This window comes from Grampus griseus (assembly GCF_964374135.1).
Source record: "Grampus griseus genome assembly, chromosome: 12".
Taxonomy (NCBI): domain Eukaryota; kingdom Metazoa; phylum Chordata; class Mammalia; order Artiodactyla; family Delphinidae; genus Grampus; species Grampus griseus.
In genome coordinates this window covers 13,849,852-13,870,477 of record NC_139006.1, presented here as the reverse complement: position 1 = coordinate 13,870,477, position 20,626 = coordinate 13,849,852, and the positions used below count along the sequence as shown (strand labels likewise).

General features: G+C 51.3%; 1 long non-coding RNA gene across 1 annotated transcript in view; it reads left to right on the top strand.

The window, feature by feature from the left end:
- LOC309830792 overlaps nt 1-20,626 on the top strand; it is a 24,971-nt gene extending 4,345 nt beyond the window's left edge. Inside the window, exons 3-4 of the long non-coding RNA XR_014297537.1 lie at nt 16,655-16,774; nt 19,239-20,626. This is a non-coding gene — a long non-coding RNA (uncharacterized lncRNA). The remainder of the gene's footprint in view (nt 1-16,654; nt 16,775-19,238) is intronic.

Below are 20,626 nucleotides of genomic sequence, written 5' to 3'. Positions count from 1 at the left end.
AACGGTGCTTTAAAAGAGCGGGAGAAGGGGGCCAAATTTTGAATCCGAGAGGACGCGCGGAACTTCTGGTGTCCCCCCAGCATTCCTCCGTCTTTTGCAAAGAGTATTCACATAATTGTAGGCCTGAATTTTTTTTAATTAAAAAAAAAACCCAACACACACCTCTCCAAATCTGTGACGTCTGCAGAGTTTAAAGTGAAGTAGTATGAGTGCGGATTTTAAAGTGGAAGGGCAGGAGGAGCCTCAGAATAAATGGCGTATGTGCACGCGCGCGCGCGCGCAACCATGTCACCTATCCTCAGACCAGGCCAAGGATGCGGCAGAGAATGCTTAGTCTTGCCGAAGAATTCCCCGGGAAGCCTCTGCTGATCCCACTTTTCCCTATGACACAGCCTGCCTCAAACTATAAGGGGGCAAATCGACCCTTTTGTGACCGAATGGTGTTTATCTGAAGTTTACAAAAGGAGGGGGGGGGGCGGTGGAAGGGGAAAGGATGGTGGGTAGGCGGGGTCGTTTACTTTGGCAAGTTTGCTGTAAATATTCTCTTCAGCATGTGTGAGGTCTGGCGAGGGACTATTACACGCTTATTCCCTCTTAAACTTTCACCCACCGTTTGCCGCGGAGCTTTTCTTCGGTCCGAGGTGTCCCTAAACGGGGAACTCTGTTGACATAAGGACATCCAGGGGTTTCTCCGGAGGTCTCAGGCTTAATTAAGAAGTTTACTACGGGAGTCGGTCAAGACGTAAACTTTTTCTGGGGAGGGGCTTTCTGGGTAGAGATGGTTCCTTGTTTTTGCCCAGTGCCCCTCGCTCATGGGATACCAGGCTTTTTTTTTTTTTTTTTTTAATATTGACAAGCGTTGAAACTGACTAGGTGCCCGCTACAGGACTCCCATCCTCCTTTGCGCTCAATTCCCCTAAGCCGGGACCTGATTTTCTTATCGCGGACCTCAGGGAGGCAGCTCCCTTGGGAGTGCCTAGGTTACTGCTCTTGTTTCCTCTCGCAAATCGCCGCTAGCCCCCTCCTCCCCACATTAGCACTCCTGTGCTACCCCAAACCCTGACTCTCCCACACGCAGCTCTGAAGCCAAAGGAGGACTTCACAGACCTGGGAGGCTTGACCTTCCTCCTGGAGTTTCGCATCTTCCCTCGGCGCGCCCTGCCCGCCCCCCGCCCCCAACTTGCTTTAAGAGCCTAGTTCTTCTCAGGTCTGGAGGCTTCAGAATCAATCTCTTTGGTCAGCTTCCCCATCTTTCTTCCCTCCGGGGGTAGGCACAATCCTCTTGGTTACATCAGACAGGGCACCCATTTCTGTTTCCCTTCCTTTTTTTTTCTTTTGGCTCTTCTGTCTCTCTGTCTTTCAAGATTCTGTGACTGCAGATCTGTGGTCTTTCCTGTGTTTTCTTTTACTTTCTCTTCCCTGCCTGGCATCTATCCTGTTCTTGGCTTCTATATGTCTCCTCAGTCGCTACCTCCCAGCCTTTACTTCTCTTATTCTTTCTGTTTTTGATTTACTCTTTTCTATTCTTTCTTCTTCTCCCTTTCTATTTTCTCTGGCTTTCTTGGTCCTCTCTGAATTCTCTCCTACCTTTCTGGATTTCTGGGTTGCCTCTGTATTTCCTCCCTCTCTCCCTCCCTCCTCTTCTCCAGGAACCATGACAGGCTGGCGATACCTCTTCCCGGGATTCAAGTAAACACCTTCCCCTCACACCCCTGGCTGGGAAGATAATGTGTCCTAAGAGATAGAAGAGCACTGGGCCCATTTGTGTAGGTTGGAAGTATCACTTTCTGCTTTTGGTATCCCCAAAGTCACCCTTTTCCCCAGAGCTGGCTCTCACCCCTGTTCCAATGCTCTGATCTCCCATCCTCTCTCTCTCTTTCTCTCTCTCCCTCCTTTCCAAGGCAGGAGCCCAGGGTGAAGGGCAGCATGTTGGGTTCTAAACCCCAGCTTCTAGCCTCTGTCTCGCCCCAGCAGCACAGGGCTTTCCTGTAAGGCACATTTCCCTGTCCTCTGACAGCCCTCTAAATTATTGATTAGGGCGATTCAGTACAAGAGTCTGAAGTGTGTGTGTGTGTGTGTGTGTGTGTGAGAGAGAGAGAGAGAGAGAGAGAGAGAAGATTGTCAAAGTTGTCTAGCTTGGGTAAGCAGTATTTTTAGTACAGAGGCTCACTTTGGCGCCAGTTGGTTTATGCTGTTTCTAGAGCATCATTCGTTATACACTTAATCCATGCTTATCATACCTCCCTTTAATGTAAATATGTTTTTGGCAGAGGCAAAATGAAAAGATTTCACCCTCTGCATTATTCTTATTAGCACCCACCTTTCATCAAAGCCGATCACTCTGCAAAATGGCAAATTTGTAAACGGCTAGTGATTTAGAGAAGTTGGAAGGGAAGCAGGGAGGCAAGGATGCAGGAAGTGTGTGTGTGTCTGGGGAGCACGCCTCTTATACATCTGTGAAGGTTTTTTACCCCTCTCTCTCTCTCTGTCAGGAAAAGGAACTAATTGTGGGTTCCTAATTTCAAACCAATCTACATCTTCAATGCTCTCTTTGTGTGTTTTACCCAATTACTTTAAAGAAAAAAAACCCAAGATAATGCAATGGACATTTCTTAGTCCAGCAGAAATGAATTCACTAGGAAGAGGCCGGGAATTTTTCCTCTCATCTTATCTGACCCAGAATCTGCAAGACACAGAGGCAGAGCTGACTTTGGCCTCAGGCACCAGGCACCGTTCACCACCCAAAATCTTTCTTCCTTCAATGTCCTGTTCCAGATTTTCAGTCGAGACAGGTAAGGGTATAAATGGCCCTTCAGCGATGTGTCCCAAGAATGTGGCCTGGGGGTGTGGTGGAGATCTCTGGGACAGAATACTTTAAAAAGGGTGAAGGGAAATATATTCTCCAGTCCCCAACTGCAGATTGAGGGTGTCAACTGTACAGGAGCCCTTAATTCTGTGACTTCCTGCTTTTGCTTCTATCCATTATTTCTGGTGTTGTTGTTAGGTGCCAGGGGCACCGGGGCAGTGGGGTCTTGCCCTGTGAGAGCCGACGGGGCGGAGGGAACAGGGTGATCTGTAAGTGAGAGGCCATGGCAAATCAGATGACCGCTACTGTCAGGGAGGTTGACAGGGCAAAGAAAGATCAGCTCCTCCAAATCTGCTGAACTAACTGTCCCCCGGTAGCCACAGACACGTTTTCTCAATTTGAGCACAATATCCATTACTGTTTCCCCTACTGGGTTTCAATTAAAAAGGGTGAGAGCAGAGAGGGAAGACAGGAGATAAATGAAAGGGACCAGTGAGCACCAAAGTTGTGTGTGTGTGTGTGTGTTTCCTCTCTTCTTTTCATTTCTTTCTTGTAGCCTCACCACTGCTCCTTGCCAGCCAGACAATCTTCCTGTGTTCCCAAAGTTAATGTTTTCATGTCTCCCAAATCCAGTAGGGTGAAGAGATAGGAAAGGAGGTAACGCTGACAGAGATTCTTCCATATCCACTGAAGCCCGCAAGAGATATAGCTGTCTCTCGGGGAGCAATGGCTTTGGGGAGGAATTTGTCTTGCCTGTGTGGTCAAGGGGTTTTGGGGATTGGAGGGGTGTGGGCATTTCGTGTTCCAGGCTTTACTGTCATATTGGAAACTGATCAAATTCCTCCTCCCTTGTACAATCTTATAGACAATATACCCTTTTGTGGTTCTAAGACACGGGGTGTTTGGAAGGTGGTTTCACCTGCTCCTCTGGCAGGCTTGGCAGGTAGGGGGCTTACAGACCTGCTTCCAAGGCCAGGATCTGGGTTGCAGATGCAGGATCCTGACTCCAGGCCTAGCCTGTCTGTCACCGAACGGCTGCCAGCTCTCCGGCCAAACACACCTCTCACAATTTGGAATCAGGCACCAGCTCCTTTACTCGCTCTGCGTTCTGTGATCACTGAGCCTCTACCACGGCCACTCAGATAACTGCACAGGGGTCGCTGCACCTCTGTGTGTTAATTACCTGGCAACCTGGGGAGCCTCTTCCTCTGTGTCAGTGAAAGAAATGAGAGGCCTCAACAATGTGATTTCATTTTAAGTCAGAGATGCCTTGCTCCCGACCCAATCGTCCTTGTCTGCAAATAATACATAAATCCTGTTGGAGTCTTGTGGGATATCCAGGGAGTGATTGGTACAAGCCAGCTGAAGGTCTGGGTGAAAGTTTTGGCCTTAGAGATCCCAGAAGCCTTTTAAAAAGTCTCCAGCTTGGGCTTGGAATACAGGAGGGCTCGAGAAGTTTCCTTTCTTTTTAAATTTGTATTTATGTTTTAGAGGAAGAAGAGAGAGGGAGGCAGAGACACACACTGACATAGAAAGAGGGACTGTTTGGAATTGTGAGAGAGCCTTTCCTGAGAGCTGGCGCCCAGGCCTCAGTTCATTTCATCTCCAAGCCAAATATTAAAAATCCTTCTGGTGGGCGGGCGGGCGGGCGGGAGGGCAGAGAGGAGCGGCCTTATGGATCTCGGAACCAACCTGCCCCCTGCGTTCCCTCCTAATGCCCTTTCCTCCTTTCACTTGGGAAAGGAAAACTTCAGGCCCCGGAAGGAGTGGGAGACAGCGACAGCCCAGTACTCCTCCTAAGGTCCTTTTGGCGAAGGTTTCCGCCCGGGGCGGGGGAGCGGGGGGCGGCTTCACCTACCGCTGCCCTCTCCCCCTCCCCCGGTTCCCAGTACGGAAGCTGGACGTGCCTCAGTGCGGCTCCAGGCCTGGCCCAGCGCGGAACCAGAGAAGACGCTCGCGGCCTCGGATTACACCCGCACCCGGGGGTGGAGGGGACCGGTGCTCGGATCGGGGACCCCCCCCCCACCGCCCCAACGTCCGCACTGGCCCGCAGGGAAGCAAAGGGGTCTCGGACAGGCTGGCCTGCCCCGGCTCTCAGTCGCGACAAGGTCCCTCCAGGCCCGGGAACCCGAGACCGCGGGCACTGGCTCCCTGCGCGGGTTACCTGCCTTCCGTCTGCGGCTGCCGGGGCGGGGCGAGGCGGGCATCCCGGGTGGGAGCGCGGTCGGCCCTGCCCGCGGAACTCACGTCTTTTCCCTAAAACTGGGATCCCGGGGGGGATTGAGTTAGGAGCTCCTGACCTCCCCCGGACGTCCGATGTGTCTTTCTGCAGCCTCGATTCCTAACTCCCGCCCCACTCCGGTGGCAAAGGACTAATGGGGCGGGGGCTGGGCGGGGGAGTGGGGGGGGATAGTAAAGACCTTGGGGAGGGGGGTACCCAACAGAAAAGAGTCATGTAGCACCCTCTGTCTCTCAAAGTGGTGGAAAAATAATTGCAAGGAATTGCAATTGCCATTCTCCGAGGGAACCAGGCTGAGCCCGGGGAGGTTTTCTGCGTGCAGAGAGAGGGTGGGGTGGAGGAAGCCATCTCCTCTCCCACCGCGGGGGTGTGTTTTTACATGTTTTCTTAGCAGCAAGTTCTATGAACAGGTCAGCCTTGCGCTGCCAGCCTGGGGAGTCTGAGGCTATTTCTGGCTTCCAGTGTAGACGCCTCTCTTTCCCCACTCGGCCCCGGTGCAAGTCAAACACTCAGGAGATGGGGGTGAGGGTGCGGGAGGGGGAGAGCGCCACCTCCCACTTCTGACTTGGAGGGTATATTTGCTTTTGAAATAGCTTCTCTTGTCTTCAGACGGTAAAATACGAGTTCCCCACAAGTCTGAGTCTGGTCTTCTGGTACCTCAAGCAGGGTTTGGGTTGGGAGGGGGGGAAGGGGTCTGCTATAATGACCTCTGAGCTGAGTGGGCGTGGGGCGGGGGATTCTGTCTTTGCAGCTCAGCGCTGCTGGGGTACCCGGGCGCATTATTAAACCCAGACGCTCCGTCCAGGAGTTGGGGCCATGCGGAAAAGATTTACAATTAAGCCAATTGGGGCCGAATACAACCGTCCAAAGTTTGCAGGTGTAAATAATGCCTTGCTTTTTTTTTTTTTCCATTCCAAGCGGCTTCATTTCAATCCCCCCCCACCCATCCACGGCTGGACCCTAATTCTTTTGGGGTGTTGTGGGGAGGACGGTGCAGCAGAGTTAGGATTTTTCTATTAGACAAGTAAATATATGATGTTGCACTCACTTTTATGTCCCTGTATTAATGCCATGGATAACCAGGACAGGCTCCTCTATTTCATTCCTCCGTCTAGAACTGAGAATTGCTGGAGTCCATGAAAGCCCTTTTGAGTGTGGGTTATGAATTCTTTTTTTAAGGGAATGGGACAGATTTCTATATAACAGGGATATTGGAGTTGAATTAGTATAAAGTTTTTGAGTTGTAGAGATTGGGTGAGAGAGGGATAAGAAAAAAAAAAGTAAATTCCCTTTAGTTGGGGTATCAGAACATTGCCCCCAGCTGAATCTGGAGAAGAGGTGGGCTTTCAGAGAGTAGAGCCAGATGCTTTTTGAGCTTCAGTTTAGATCTTCCTAATGTTTGGAGAGCTAGCTGAGCGGTTTATGGGCCCAACTTCAAGGCTATACTTCACTGCGTTACTTAAACATAATAGAATATGCATGTGTGTTTCTAAGATGTTCTATGTGGGTACAAGTGTGTATATATGGACTTCCAAGTAGCCCCAAATATGAAATTAAATCTCAGATTTAAAAGTGCATTGTAATCACACCTCACGGGGCTGACTCCCATTTGATCAATATAGACAGAGTGAAATTTGTTTTGCCGCACCGCAGTTACTCCTTTTCTCTCGGAGCAATAAAGTCTGTCTGTTACAAATTAGCAGGGAATTGGAGAATACGCCCCCACCCCACCCCAAGTGTTGTTCGCTGTTTTTAGTCTTGAGCTAACCCGCTCAATAATATATGTAATACGTGTGTACACAGGCACTTTTCCAAAAAATTAGCGATAACATTCCGGGTGTATCAAGAGGGGTGTTTTTCACCCTCTGCGTGTAGGGCTCTGTCCGCATATGAGTTGCCACTCTGGAGACCCATCACCGGGGGGTTGGCACCTACGGGGATCACGGGGGAGGAGGCTTTCCAGCCCAGGTTGCATGCAAGGGCAGGGAATCAAGGCGCCTGACTCCAGCCAGTATCAGGTCATGGGTGTAGAATTAGGAAGGCAGGATTTAACATGTCCGCAACAAAAAGAGGCAAAGCGTCAACCCAGCCTGGGATGAAACCTCCGAGCTGCCACAGGAAAGTTTCTAAGCAGTGGAGCAAACACTATTTTCCCCACTTTTCTTTCTTTTCCTTTTCCCCCTTCCTTTAAAAACTTCCCTGTCCAGTGCATATGTTGGGCATAAATAAAAGGGGGTGGGAGGGGATTGAACGCTGGGTGAACCCGAATCAGCCTTAAGCAATGCGGGGAGTACTTGGGGAGGGTAAGAGATAGATGTGCCCTAAGTTGGAGGTGGGGGGTGGCTGGAGGAAGGGACCGCTTCCCGCTTGGAAACCTCCGTACCTCGTTTCGGGAGGGACTCGCCAGGAACCTCTGCCCAGGGTGCCCTTGCCGTCTCGCCCGCTGGATGGCGCTGGGGGGAGACGAGGCTGGCGGACAGTCGTCCTCCTGTACCCCGCAAGGCCTGAGCGAATCTCCGCCGACGCGCGGGATTGGGACCTCGGTTTTGAGCGATCACAGTGGCAGTCCCGATGCACCAGGAGACCGGAGCTGTTCCTGGAGTCTGGAGCGGGAGAGGGTCACCCAGAGCCCCGCCAGATCAGGGAGCTGGACCAAGAGAGGCTGGGCAAGAACGGGGATGTGGGGAAAGATGGTTCTCAGGGCAAACTAGTGCCTCGTTTCTTAGGTGTCACCTGCACTAGCTCCTGTTTACTGGGAAAGGGGTGTGTGTGTGCGTGCGTGCGTGCGTGTGTGTGTGTGTCTGCGCTCGCGCGCGCGCTCGCATTTGGGGGGAGTGGTCTGGAAAGGAGGACAGCCAGATAGGTAATGGAGATGCAGAAAGGGTACACGGTTTGCAGAACCTCACCGTCCAATGTCCCTTTTTGCAAAGGCCAATCTAGTGGTCCCCCGGCCCAGGTATGCTCCGTCTAATCTGAGTGGCTGGCCTTACCAACCAGAATTGCATCTGGAATTGGGAATCTCAGGGCTGGGATGATCTCTGGCTCCTTGGGGACTTGGGGCACTGCACATTGCCAGAGTCCTCATTTGGGAGTGTCTCTCTGAAGGCACTTAAGACCTCAGGCTGGCCCTTGCACAGCCAAAGGAGGAGCTGTGGGCTACAATTTGGGGAAGAATAAATTCACGCCACACTTACTGAGTGCTTTCTGTGTGCCAGGCACTGTGTTAGACATTGCCATCTTGTCCGAAGTTTCTTATAGAGCTAGAAAGGAGAAAAAAATAATCAACCTTAACCAAAGAAGTTAATCGGCTACATGGCCTGGGTAGGAGAGTCTAGTATTAGTTCTCCACCTTGTAAGCTCCTGGAGGGATGGGACTCATCACATCTCCAGCTCTGATCCCACTGCTTGGCACTTAGTAGGTGCTCAGTAAATAATCTTTTGATATAGGAATGAAAGTCAGTGAAGAAAGGGAAAGAAGGCATCAAACTACAGGGGATTCTCTGTGCACATGAAAAAACAAGTGACCACTTCCAAAGAGTACTTTTTAAAAAACGGCATTAAATTTGTTAGCTGCTCCCCCAGACAGATTCTGACACGAGACAGTGCAAAGTTGGTAGTGGGAAGAGAAATTTGGTGTAGTGGATAGAAACATCCACTTGGTCATCCCACAAAATACTGACCGAGAGGCTTATTTGCCCCCGTCCTCTGCTGAACACCGGAGACACGTGGGTGAAGAGATGGGTCCTCGCCAGCTTGATGCTTATGGTCCTGAGCTTTGTTCACTGCAGTTTTAAAAAAAGAGAGAATTCCCATTTTAAAGATGAGGAAAGTCAAGGCCCAGGAAAGGTGGTGTGGGAGAGGGCTTAAGCTCCAGGTCTTAGGGCAGGAAGGCTGAACTAAAGTCAGCCCCCAGCTCTTCTGCGCTCTGGGGAGAGGGAAGGCTGGGTGAATTTTCGCTCCCGGGAAGAGGCAGAGTCTGGGAGCCCTGGAAATCCTGGTGGCGCTACTGACCTGGCCGGGCGTGGTCATCCTGGGCTGGCTGAGGGGGAGCAGAAGTTTATACCCACTGAGGTTGCAAAGGCCATCCCCAGATCTGCTCGTCCCAGCTCCGACCTTGCCTTGGGGCTGTGATGAGGGATCTAACCTCTAGACTCTCCGATCTGTTTTTTTTTTTTTCCTTTCAGCAGGTACACGTAGCCTAGGACTGAGCAGCATGGCTGCTCTCTACAGACCAGAAATTGTGGGACAGAGAGCTAGGGAGTCTCCTCCAAGGTCGCATTGCTAACAAGTGACCGCAAAGAAGATTCTACAACCCCCCCCCCCCACCAGGGTTTTATGTTTCTGTGAAGACTCCTCCCCTCAGTACCCCAGTGCCCGGCGCAGTCTGGCACGTGCGGTGTGTTCATCAAATGTTGTTTGATTGAATAAACTTAATTCTTGTTTGGTTTCTATGTTTTAAAAATAGAACAAACTAAAAAATGAATCAGTGATCGAATAAAGGGCAGTGGGGTGAGAAGCTCATTCCCCCGACTCGCTGCGAGGGCGTGGGACAGCCTTGAGTCACCCACGCGCCCTTGCACAGCGGCAAGCCCACTTCCCACCAGCTTTCCAAAGACGGCTGTGATTTCCTTCCGTCTATATTTTTGTCCTAGACTTCGTTGGGTTGATCGATAGAAGAGACAAGCTGACCCACGGCGAGGTCAATACAATCGATTCGACGATTTCGAGGACCGCTCGGAAATCGCCCTCGTTGCTGCGCGCTGGGTGCCGCGTTGCTGCACCCAAAAGGTTTCGGGATTTAGGGTTTCCCGCTCCCCCGCTTAAGTTACCGAACTGGAGCGAGGATGGGGGTAGGTGGACGGGAAGAAGCCTCAAGCCTCACACGAGGGAGCCTCTGGGAACACTAGGTCGGGAGAGTGCTCTCCACACCCAGCCAGCCCGCCAAGCGCTCTCGAAGCTCTGGTAAATTTCGTTCTGGAGTTTCTCGGCCTTGGAATCAGACGCCCGCATCTTTTTGCAGCCGGTCCGCTCTCCTTAGCCCTTTGTTCCTCATCTGCGAAATGGGTTTGTTTAAAAAAAAATCTTATTTATTGGAGATAAGATTTGTGAAATACCCACGAGGAAGATAATGTTCTAAGAGCTTTCCCACACATCAGCCCACCAAATACAGCAATCCGAGGAGGCAGGCGCCTTCTCAATGATGTCCATTTCCCAGATGAGGAAACTGAGTCATGCAGAGACATACAGACTTGCCCGAGCTCCTACAGCTAGTTAGTCCCTCGTGGAGCTGAGATTCAACCTGGGGATGGTCTAACTTCTTGTCTGGCTTTTAACGACAAGGTCGTAGGTGCACCGCGCATACATACGGTAGGTACAGAGGGGTGATCTGTTTCCTGTACTTCTTTGCCCTTTTGGGAGGAGACATTCCATTTAAACCTTTCCCAGGCAGATCTGCAGCTGCTTTGATCCTTTGGTCCCTTCCTTCTGGAAGCAAATGCAATGGCGGGGGAGGGGGGGAGGGCGGTTTCCGAGTCTGACAAACCTTCTTAAACTGCGAAATCCAGAGCTTTCAAGACTTTTTTTTTTTTTTTTTTTTTTTGTACGAAGGAAGGAGGGGGACGTGTGTGTATGTAGAATCAATATGGTCCAGACAGCCCTTCACAAAGGGGCTCCAGGCGGGCGCCTCGGCCGCAAGACCCCCGCCCCACCGCCCGCGGCGAATTAATTGGGCCCTGAAAGAAGGGGCGACGTAGCTTCCAGTTAATTAGTCAAGAAATGAATCAAGCCCCAGCGGCCTGGCAAAGACCCCTGGGGCGCGGGTTTTGTGCAAGCCAAATTGGTCGGTGGGGCGCTCCCCTTTGGGCCGGGTGGGGCGCGGCGGGGAACCCGGCTTGGGCGCCTCGGGCTGTCCTGCACCCGGCGCCCAGCACCCCGCGCCCCGGAGCGGGCTCGCGCGCTCCCGCGCTCCCTCGGGCTCTAGCTTTCCGCGTCTCTCTCCCTTTTTCTGTCTCCCTCCTTCCGCTTCTCTCTTCCCTTTTCGGTCTTTGCCGTCGCCCCCTCTCCTGAGCTTTGCTCGAGGTTTCCCACCCCTCTCCCAGCTTCGTCTCTCTCCAAGTTCTTCGTCTGGGACGTCTCCCTCCAAAGCCTCAGCCTCCGCCTAGCAGATCTGGGGCTGGGTGGTCTGGGAACGGCGCTGGGGATGCCAAGAAGCGCTGACTTGGGGAGACAGGGTGGAAATGAACACGGGCTTTGGAGCCCTTGGCCTGCTATGTGTTCCTGGGTACACGACTCTTCATCCTTGGGTCACCTAGGATCCGGGCTCCCGGCTGCGGTTAAAACACTGAGATAATGCACGGCTTTGAAAGGCTTCGGTAACCCGTGACCCGTGTCCCCATGCGATGAGGACTTAGGACTGAGGCAGGCCTGTGACACACAAGCAACTATTGAGCGCCTGCGGTGTGTCTGCCTTACTTTGTTCCTCCAGCACCTCCTCCGGTCACGCTGCGGTAACCCAGGCAGCGAAGATTCCGGTGTTTCCGTCCAAAGCAGCTCTGTTGGAGGGAAGGAAGGGGAGACACCAATCGTAAACTCACTTATTTCAAGGTCTTTTTGTGCCACGTGCCAGTGCTCTTTTCTGAACTAGAGGGGTGGAACTGGGGGCTCAGAGAAGTGGAGTAATTTTCCTAGAGTCGCACAGCAAAGGGGATGCACGGCTAAGGGTTTCACCCTGAACCAGGCGTTCGGTGCCTGCCCCTTGATCCCGCCAAGAGCTCAGGGGGTCTTCAGAGGTCCTGCTGGCCTGGCACCGAATATTTATGTACAGGAAGAGGGTCGCCAGAATCGCGTTGCCTCCTCCAGCTTAGAGCTAAGGCCCGAATCTCTCTCGGACTCTACTTCTTTCCCTCTTTCTTGGTCTTTCGAGCTCAGTCTCCACTTTGGTCTCCCACCCACCAGTCTTTCTGTTTCTCTCCTCCTCCCCCTCGAATCCGGACTCGGAAGTTGAGGCCAGAGTCTCTCCCACATTCTTCCACTTGTCCAGGTAGCTGTTCACATCTCGAGGCTTGGAGCCGGGTTGACATCCAGCTGCCACCAACTGCCAGGATCCGAGCTACAGAAACAAACTCGATCCGATTCCATGCCCTCCCTGCTCCGTCGCCCGCCCGCCCAGCCCCTCCCCAAGCCGCATCCACGGGGTCCTAGGAGCAGATCCCAGTGGATGATTCGATGAATGCCTGCGTTCCAAACAGCAGTCCGGAACCGCGTTTTTTCTTTCTTCTTTTGCCCGCTTCACCGACTTTGGCTTCGCTCAAGGCCCCGAGGTGCCCGCGCTGCGCTTGGCATTCGCTTCCTGCCCCTCGCGGGAGGCCAGGGACTGTGGTTTCCGCTCGCCAAGTCCCTGCCAGGCGCGCACGCAAGAGCTTGGCGAGCTTGGCGCACGCGTTTGGCGCAAACTGCTTTGGGCCTCAGTTTCTCCGCCCCTTTCGGATCAGAGAAGCGACAGACGAAACAGTTGGGAGAGGAGGAATGGCCAACGGATTGGGGGTGGCGGGACCGCGGTTCCCGTGTGTGGAGGGGAGTCAAGACTGGAACCACGGCCGCCCGCCCTCTCCCTCTCCCCCTCTCCGAGGACTGTTATCCACTTCCACGACCCCAGTCTCCCCCAGGCGCGACCTACAGACTGGTGGGGCTCAGCTGGCCGCATGGGTGTGCCCGGCTACCTGGAGGCGAGGACAATCCAGGTCCTAGCCAGCAGGTGCGCGCTCCGGTGCGGGGAAGACTGGTTGCCTGTGGCGCTGCCCGCTCCGCTGTAATTGCTGCTGGCCTTGGTACATTTGCGGCTTCAGACAAGGTGCGTTCCAGCACAGTGTTGGCACACCTGCTACTGCGCTTTAAAAGGGGGCCTGTTAGAGCCCTGGAGCTTTGGAGGAGTCCCTTAACTCTTCTGAGTTTCAGTTGCCCCCTCTGAAAACTGGGGATGATAGGTCCTGCCATAGAGGACCAAGGCAAGGAGCAAATGAGATCACGTGTGTACAGCACTCAGTCTAACCCCTGGCACATGGTAAGTACTCGTTAAGCGTTAGCTGTTTGGGCGCCCTAATCTCTCTGTCCGTCTCTCTAGATATCAGATAACAATCTATATATCTATCTCTCTCTCTCTATAACTATCTATATATAATAGATACAATCAGTATATACTTAGTACATATTATATATGTATTTACTAAAAGTATTGACTCAGTGTATATATACTTAGTACATCACATATATACTAAAAATATATACTATATATATTTAGAGTATCCTTAAGAACATATTCTTTTTCTTAGAAGACTACCTAGCATATATTAAGCCCTCTCTCTATAAGCATTGCTCTCTTACCCAGTTCCGTTTCCAGCTCAGCCTAAAGCTCCTTGGCCTCCTCCCAAGTTGATCCTACAGGGAGAGCCTTCCTCAAGCCTCCCAATCCAGGTTTAGTGCCGCTGTGGTCTCCTTTCCCAAATCTCAGGATCTCAAAACCGCAAGTGATCCCAGAGAGACAGTGCTCTCTTCCTTCCCTTGCATTGGAGTTCAGGTCCCAGTAGGGCTTGGAGACCAGGTGTCCTGACTTGGGGTCCAATGCCTTTTCCACCCCCACCCCCGCCCCCCGCATCTGCCCCAGGCCATTTCCATCTCCCGAACTGAGAAAAAAAGTTTGTCAGATCTATTGAGGGAATGGCACTTGTGGAAAATGAAGGAACGTGATTGGGTGCCTGGAGCGTCCTTGGGCAGAGCCCCCGGGGCAAGGAGCTCTGTAAATGGGGAGGGGGCTGCCTGTGACCGGGGCTGAAGGGATTTCAGGCTCCTGGGAGGGGTCCTGGATGCCTCGTGGCTCTCAGCGCAGCTGTGTATGGCTGATGACCCCAGACTCTGAGGCCCAGACTGCAGCTGCCCGATTTGTAGTCAGCAGCAGGAGTCCACCATCCCTGTCCTCAATCCTCGAGGACACTGGGACCACTGCTTCCAAGCCTGAGAGCGGCTGGGGGAGGGGAGTGATGAGAAAGGAAAGTTGGAGAGACGGAGAAGGATGACGAAAGGGAGCGTGGAGAGAGTGAAAGCAAGAGAGAAAGGGGACACTTGGGGAGAAGGGAGGAAGGAGAAAACAGAGGGAGACAGACAGACACCGAGAGATAGACAGAGACCCTTACCCACCCGCAGAGAGGCAGAGAGATAAACTCAAGAGACAAAGAGAAAAGCAACTAGAAGCACAGAGCACGAACGACAGAGGAAAGTGTGGGACAGAAGGAAAGGGCATGGAAGAGGAATGCCCCAAAGTAGAGAGAAGAGAGACGGTGGGGAAATGATAGCCCAGGGAGGTCTGGGGCAGCCCAGTCACACGCCCTGGCCCCTCTCCCGACACATGCCTTAACTTGCTAGAAGATTATCTAGCACAGTATAAATGCCTCCATTCAATCATGACTGAGCTACTCCAACTGACCAATTCCCGAAGTAGCCTCCAGCCTTAAGGGGATATGGTTTTCACACCATACGAAGCGTCAGATACCAGCAATTTAGGAGATAAGTTATCATTCATTAGGGGTTTCCAGGGGCCCCCTACAAGGCCTTTGGGGTAGGGGTGGGGGAATGTGTGGCTGAGAGCTTCCGAGTCAGTGTGCAAAAAGACAATGCGTCTCTCTCTTTGCCATCGGCTAGGCATGGAAGCCTCTCTCCTCCCCCCAGCACATAGTCACTCAACCCCACAAGGAAGGTTTGGTTGGTAGGGTCCAGTTGGCCAAGAAGAGGAAACATTCCGCCAGAGTCCTCCAGATTCTCAAGAGTGCACTGGGCGAGATGGAGAGGGCTGTTCATGCAATTTCTCAGCTGCTCCCTCTGGAGGAGGATGGGGGTGGATGGGGAACGTCCCCAGCTACTCCTGGGAAAGCAGATCTTTGTTTAACCAGGGGAAGGTGGTGAGCGATGAGGAGGGGGTTAGACACTAGAGAGGAGCCTGGTTAAGGTGACGTTTCCCGCCTCCCCGAAGCATCACTCCAACTAGTTCAAATAAACCAGGACTCATCTTCCCTCCGGCCCTGCTTCTTCCCTTACTGGCCTCCCGGTCTGCTGAGAAAGGTATTTTAAAAGGACATTTTCATGGTAGCAAATAAAAGGATTTCTTGTCCTTTTTCTTCCTCCTCTTCCTGCTGCTGCTTCTTGGTCTTCTTGCAAGGCTTGTGTTTGCTCCGCTTTAACAAACAGCTGATAGAGTTTGCTTTAAAGGAGCACTAAAAAAAAAAAAAAATTTGTACACCCCAAGGCAGGCCAAGCATTAACCGTGGGCATACGTGCTCATGTGGATGTGTGTGTGTGTGTGTGTGTGTGTGTGTGTTTAGGCCTCCTGAGTGGGCTTGTGGTTATAGAGGGGACCTGCTTCAGGTGCAGAGAGCTGGGAGGGGGGATGGGGAGGAATGCACGGACAGATTTACACCTGTGCTTACAGCTGCCACTGGCAACACTTACAGCCTCCAGAAATGACCCTCGGTGCCGACTTGTCTGGAAGCCATCAGGGTTAGTTTTGAAGCAGGAATCTTCAAGTGGATCAGAGGGCAAGCTCTGCCCACCCCCTCGCACCCCCCTTCCCCGTTGCTGTCCTCAAGTGCCGCTCCCTCCCCACCGCCTGACAACCCCCTCCCGCCTTGTCTGTTTCCTCTATCAGACAAACGTCATCATTTGAATGTCTGATCCCTTTGGTGCTACCGCCTAATGAGGGCTGGGCAGGGTGCAGGGTTTGCAGCCGGTCCATCACAGCCACCATCCTCCCTCCCGCTGGGAGCTGGGTCTGGCCCCAGGAATCTGTGTGGGATTCCTAACTCTACCCTCCAGCCAGGTTCTGCCCCCTGCCACCAGCCCCACCACAGCCTACTGGCCAGACAGTTGAGTGACTGATAATATCCAGATGCCTCTGGAATCTTGCTTCCAGTCCTCCCAGCGCTTGGCCAGGTCCGCAGAAGTGGGGGCAGTGGGCAGCAGGCATTCTGCCCCAACACTTGTTGCCACCTCTCAGAGGCCGATGAAAGGCCCACTCAGCTGGGTCCTTCAGGACGGGGGACCCTGGAGCCAGGGCACTCAGAAGGCATGTTTGACACCCTTGCTGGGAACTTTGAGTCTCCGACTTTCTCCCCTCAGCCCCACAGAGGTCTAGGAGTCTGGGAGGGAGCAGACTGCAGGCCACGGGCTGCCGGAGAAGCCACAGGGGAAAGCCAAGCACTTTGCCTGAGAATTAGCAGGCCCTGGGCAAGTATCTGGCCTCCATTCCATTACTGGTAAAATTGGGAGTGGCTGGGGAGGCAGATCTTTTTATATACCTTGGTTTCACCTTCACAGTGATTTCCTTAACATATGTTTCAGTCATCTACTCACTTTTTTTTTTTTTTGGCCGCACTGTGTGGCATACGGGATCTTGGTTCCTTGATCAGGGATCGAACCTGTGCCCCCTGCGGTGGAAGCACGGAGTCTTAACTCCTGGACCGCCAGGGAAGTCCACATCTACTCACTTTTTCAAAACACCTAACTTGTTGAAAATTAAATCTTTAGCTGGATACCGTAAATCAAACTTGTGTCTCACTTCCCAGCAGTAGAAGGAACCCAGAAAATGGCGAGCAGTGGATAGAAAGCAACGTTACAAGGCTCTGAGCTGGAGGTTCGCTCTCGCTTTGCTGATGCTGCAGTGATTGTTAGAAGGGTGATCGAGACAGGTAGGTGGGCACTCATCTGAGCCTGGACTTAGTCCGAAGGTCCGAAAAAGAATTGAAAGGGGAATGGTTCTCTTCCTCGGGGATTTAGTTCCATATAAAGCTGTGTTCAGCTGCCACCCTCGTACCCCCCCCCCCCTTTTTTTTTTTTTTTTGCGGTACGCGGGCCTCTCACTGTTGCGGCCTCTCCCGTTGCGGAGCACAGGCTCCGGACGCACAGGCTCAGCGGCCATGGCTCACGGGCCCAGCCGCTCCGCGGCATGTGGGATCTTCCCGGACCGGGGCACGAACCCGCGTCCCCAGCATCGGCAGGTGGACTCTCAACCCCTGCGCCACCAGGGAAGCCCCTCGTACCCCTTTGGATGCTTTGGGGAGCACTTCTCAGCATGCTTTCCTAGAGCTTTTTAATGCTACGGCAGCATCAAGCATCCTGTGCTCTGATTTAGGGTTTCCAGGCTCTGCTCTTCCCTGAGCCTCAGAATCATGGCTCAAACCCTCCCTTTGTTTTCTCCATCACCAAGAACGGCTTCACCACCTTTTTGGGCCACAGAGCCCTTGGGCAATCTCGTGACGCCTGTGGATACCGCCTTGGAATTCTCTTTTTACAAGACATAGGATTACAATTTTAAATAAAAGCAATATTAAAAATATAATAGTAACATCGTTACTAAATAAATATCTATAGTAACGTATATGCTCCTTAGGAACGCATTAAATCACACAATCCAGCCATGGCTCTAATGTACCTTTGAAGTCGGGATGAGCAAAACAACATTTGGGGATCTCAGTTACACCTGTAACGCGATTACGAATATACCTGTGATTCTTCTGGTGACCAAGTCATAGCCAGTGCGAGTGTTCCCGTGGGTGGTCACCTATATTCATAATGGAAGAAAATACTGATTTCACTGCGAGTCACCCAAGTTACTAGATGCCTGAATCCTATTCGGGGACACCCCTGTAAGAGTTCATTGGAGGACAGCAGGGTAAGAACCGCTGAAGTGCAGAGGGAATGAATTGGGCTCTTGGTCTCTTAGGAAGGTTCTCCTGGGAAAGAGCCATGGCTTTGAAAGCCTGCGCATTCTACAGATCCCACGAGCTCAGGCAGAAAGGAAAGACATTATCAACATCTCAGGGAATATTTCTCAATAGGCCCAGAGGGGAGCGAGGTCTGGCTTGGGACGGTTTGGCTCAGAGAAGGGAATTTTCTCCCCAGAGTGTTCAGCAATGCCTCCATCCTACACACCCACCTCTGGGGCGATGTTCTAGGCAGCTCTGCCCCCTCTAAAACCTCAGCTTTCCCACCTAGACAAAAGATCGCTGCCCCTTCGCCTCCACCAACACCATAACTCCTGCACAGCTCTTTTGCCCCGAAGGGTCTGTGGACAAGTCCAACCTTAGCATTCGGTAACCCCTTCGTAAGGGTGAAGACACTGAGCTGATGCATTTTTTGCCTTTAAACAAAGCACTTAGTCAAACCTCTGTGATCAGGGAAGTTGCAAATGGCCCCAGGACAGTAGCTGCCACTGTCCTCGGTGAAATACAGTGCAAAGAACTCTGAGCTACTGCGACAGGCACTTGGAGGCTTATTTAGGGGATAACCAGAAACACGAAAACTGGAAACTGTCAGAACACCCTCAGGTAAATGGAGTGTAGCTTAACGTTGACTAACGTAACCTCAGCAGATTCTGGGGTCCCAGTAAAAGGAGAACAAAAGTATTTGTGGACCAGCTACTCTGTGCAAGACCTGTGCCCTGTTCCTGACTCACAGTGGACCTTATCTAAAGGTCCCATTACAGGCTCTAATATCCATTCACTCAACTCATTCATTCCTTAGCAAATGTTTACCAAGGGCCCATATGCATCTCGGTCTAAGGATATAGCAGCGAGCCTAGCACATAAAAATAATTGTCCCCAAGGACCTTCTAATGTGGGAGAGAATAATGAGAAACAAAATAAAGAGGAAAAATAAATGTTTAGTGGTGATGAGTCATATGGAAAAAAATAAATCAGAAAAGGAAGTTGTGAATGGAAGGTTGGGGGGGGCTTCATTTTTATTTTATTTTTTATTATTTTATTTTATTTTTATTTATTTTTTTGGCCACACTGCACACGCAGCATGCGGGATCTTAGTTCCCCAAACAGGGATCGAACCCGTGCCCCCTGCAGTGGAAGCTCGGAGTCCTAACCACTGCACCGCCAGGGAGTTCCTGGGGGCTTCATTTTTAAAGGAAGCGTGAGAGAGAAGACAGCTGCAGGAGACCCACATTTACTTGAACACAATCCTGGATTCTGAGCTGGGCACCCTTTGTCCACCGTCTCCATCATTCTAGGTAGTTCTTATTTTCGTCCCTATTTTATTGTTGGGGAAGGTGAGGCTCAGAGAGGTTAAGTGACTTACCAAGGTCTGCATAAGGCAGAATTAGAATTTGAACCCAGGACTCAATTTCTCTTTCTTCCATACCAGGCTGCCTCTGACACATTTCTGGGAAGACAGAAGAAAGGAAGAAACAGGAAGGTCATGGAGGAGTGGCAGAAGAACACCAAAGAGTAAACTTTACCCTATGAATCATTAGCTCAGTCTTCTAAGACTGGGGAAACTGAGGCCCAGAGAGGAAAAGTCATTGTCCAAGGTCACAAAGAAAAAAAAAATCCTAATGGCTAGATGTCCTAGCTCATCAGCGCCTAGTCTTGTCTTGGCATCGTATGGCAAGTCACTTTGGGTCTCTGGGCCTCAGTTTCCTCATCTATAAAATGGAGCCAAGCAGATCAGTTGCCCACAATGGATGAAAAGGAAAGACAAAATCACTCAGGAGAGAGAATTTATTCTAATGCTTGGCACAGAATTTGTACCCAATAAATATTAGATTTCTTCACTCTTCCTCAGCCAACCTTCTCCTTGGCACCATTTGGTCAGAGTAAGGGTCATATGTCTGTTGGTTTTCATGGTCTGGGCTAGCGGTCTCCAAATTTTTTTTTTCTTTTTAATTTGGCCATGCTGCTCAGCTTGTGGGCTCTTAGTTCCCCGACCAGGGATAGAACCCACGCCCCCTGCAGTGGAAGAGCAGAGTCCTAAACACTGGACCACCAGGGAATTCCCTCCAAACTGTTTTTTACTGAAACATTTCCAACGTAAAAGAGTACAGCAATTGGTAGAAGGAATTCCCATATACCCACCACCACTTCAATAATTATCAACTCATGGCCCATCTTGTTTCATTTACGTACCCTCACTGGATTTTTTAATGCAAACGCAGACACCATATCATTTCATTTGTAAATACTTTGGTGTGTATCTCCAAAAAATAAGAATAAAAATTTTAAAAAACAACTACAAGACTGTTATCACACACACACACCCCAAAAGCAATGACTGGGTAATCTTATGAAATACCCAGTTCGTACTCAGTAGTTCCCAGTCGTCTCCATTCTTCTTCTTTTATCACAGTTGGTTCGTTCCAGTTAGGCTACAGGCAATGTGTCTACATTGTTTTTGATTATATGTCTCTTACATCCACTTCCCATTTCTTTTCCCTGAAAAAATTGTCAATAGAAATAATGGAATCATTCTGGCTGTTGCCATTTGCATCCCTGTAGTGTCATTTATTGTGTTTCTCTGTCCCCTGTATTTCCTACAGACCAGTGGTTAGAAAGAAATGTTTGATGAGCTTCAGAGTCGATTCTTTTGGCAAATCGCCTTCATGGATGGTAGTATGCACTTTTTATTTTTTTCACTTTTATTATTTATTTATTTATTTATTTTTGGCCGCACTGTGCGGCTTGTGGGATCTCCCTGACCAGGGATGGAACCCGTGCCCCCTGCAGTGGAAGCGTAGAGTCCTAACCACTGGGAAG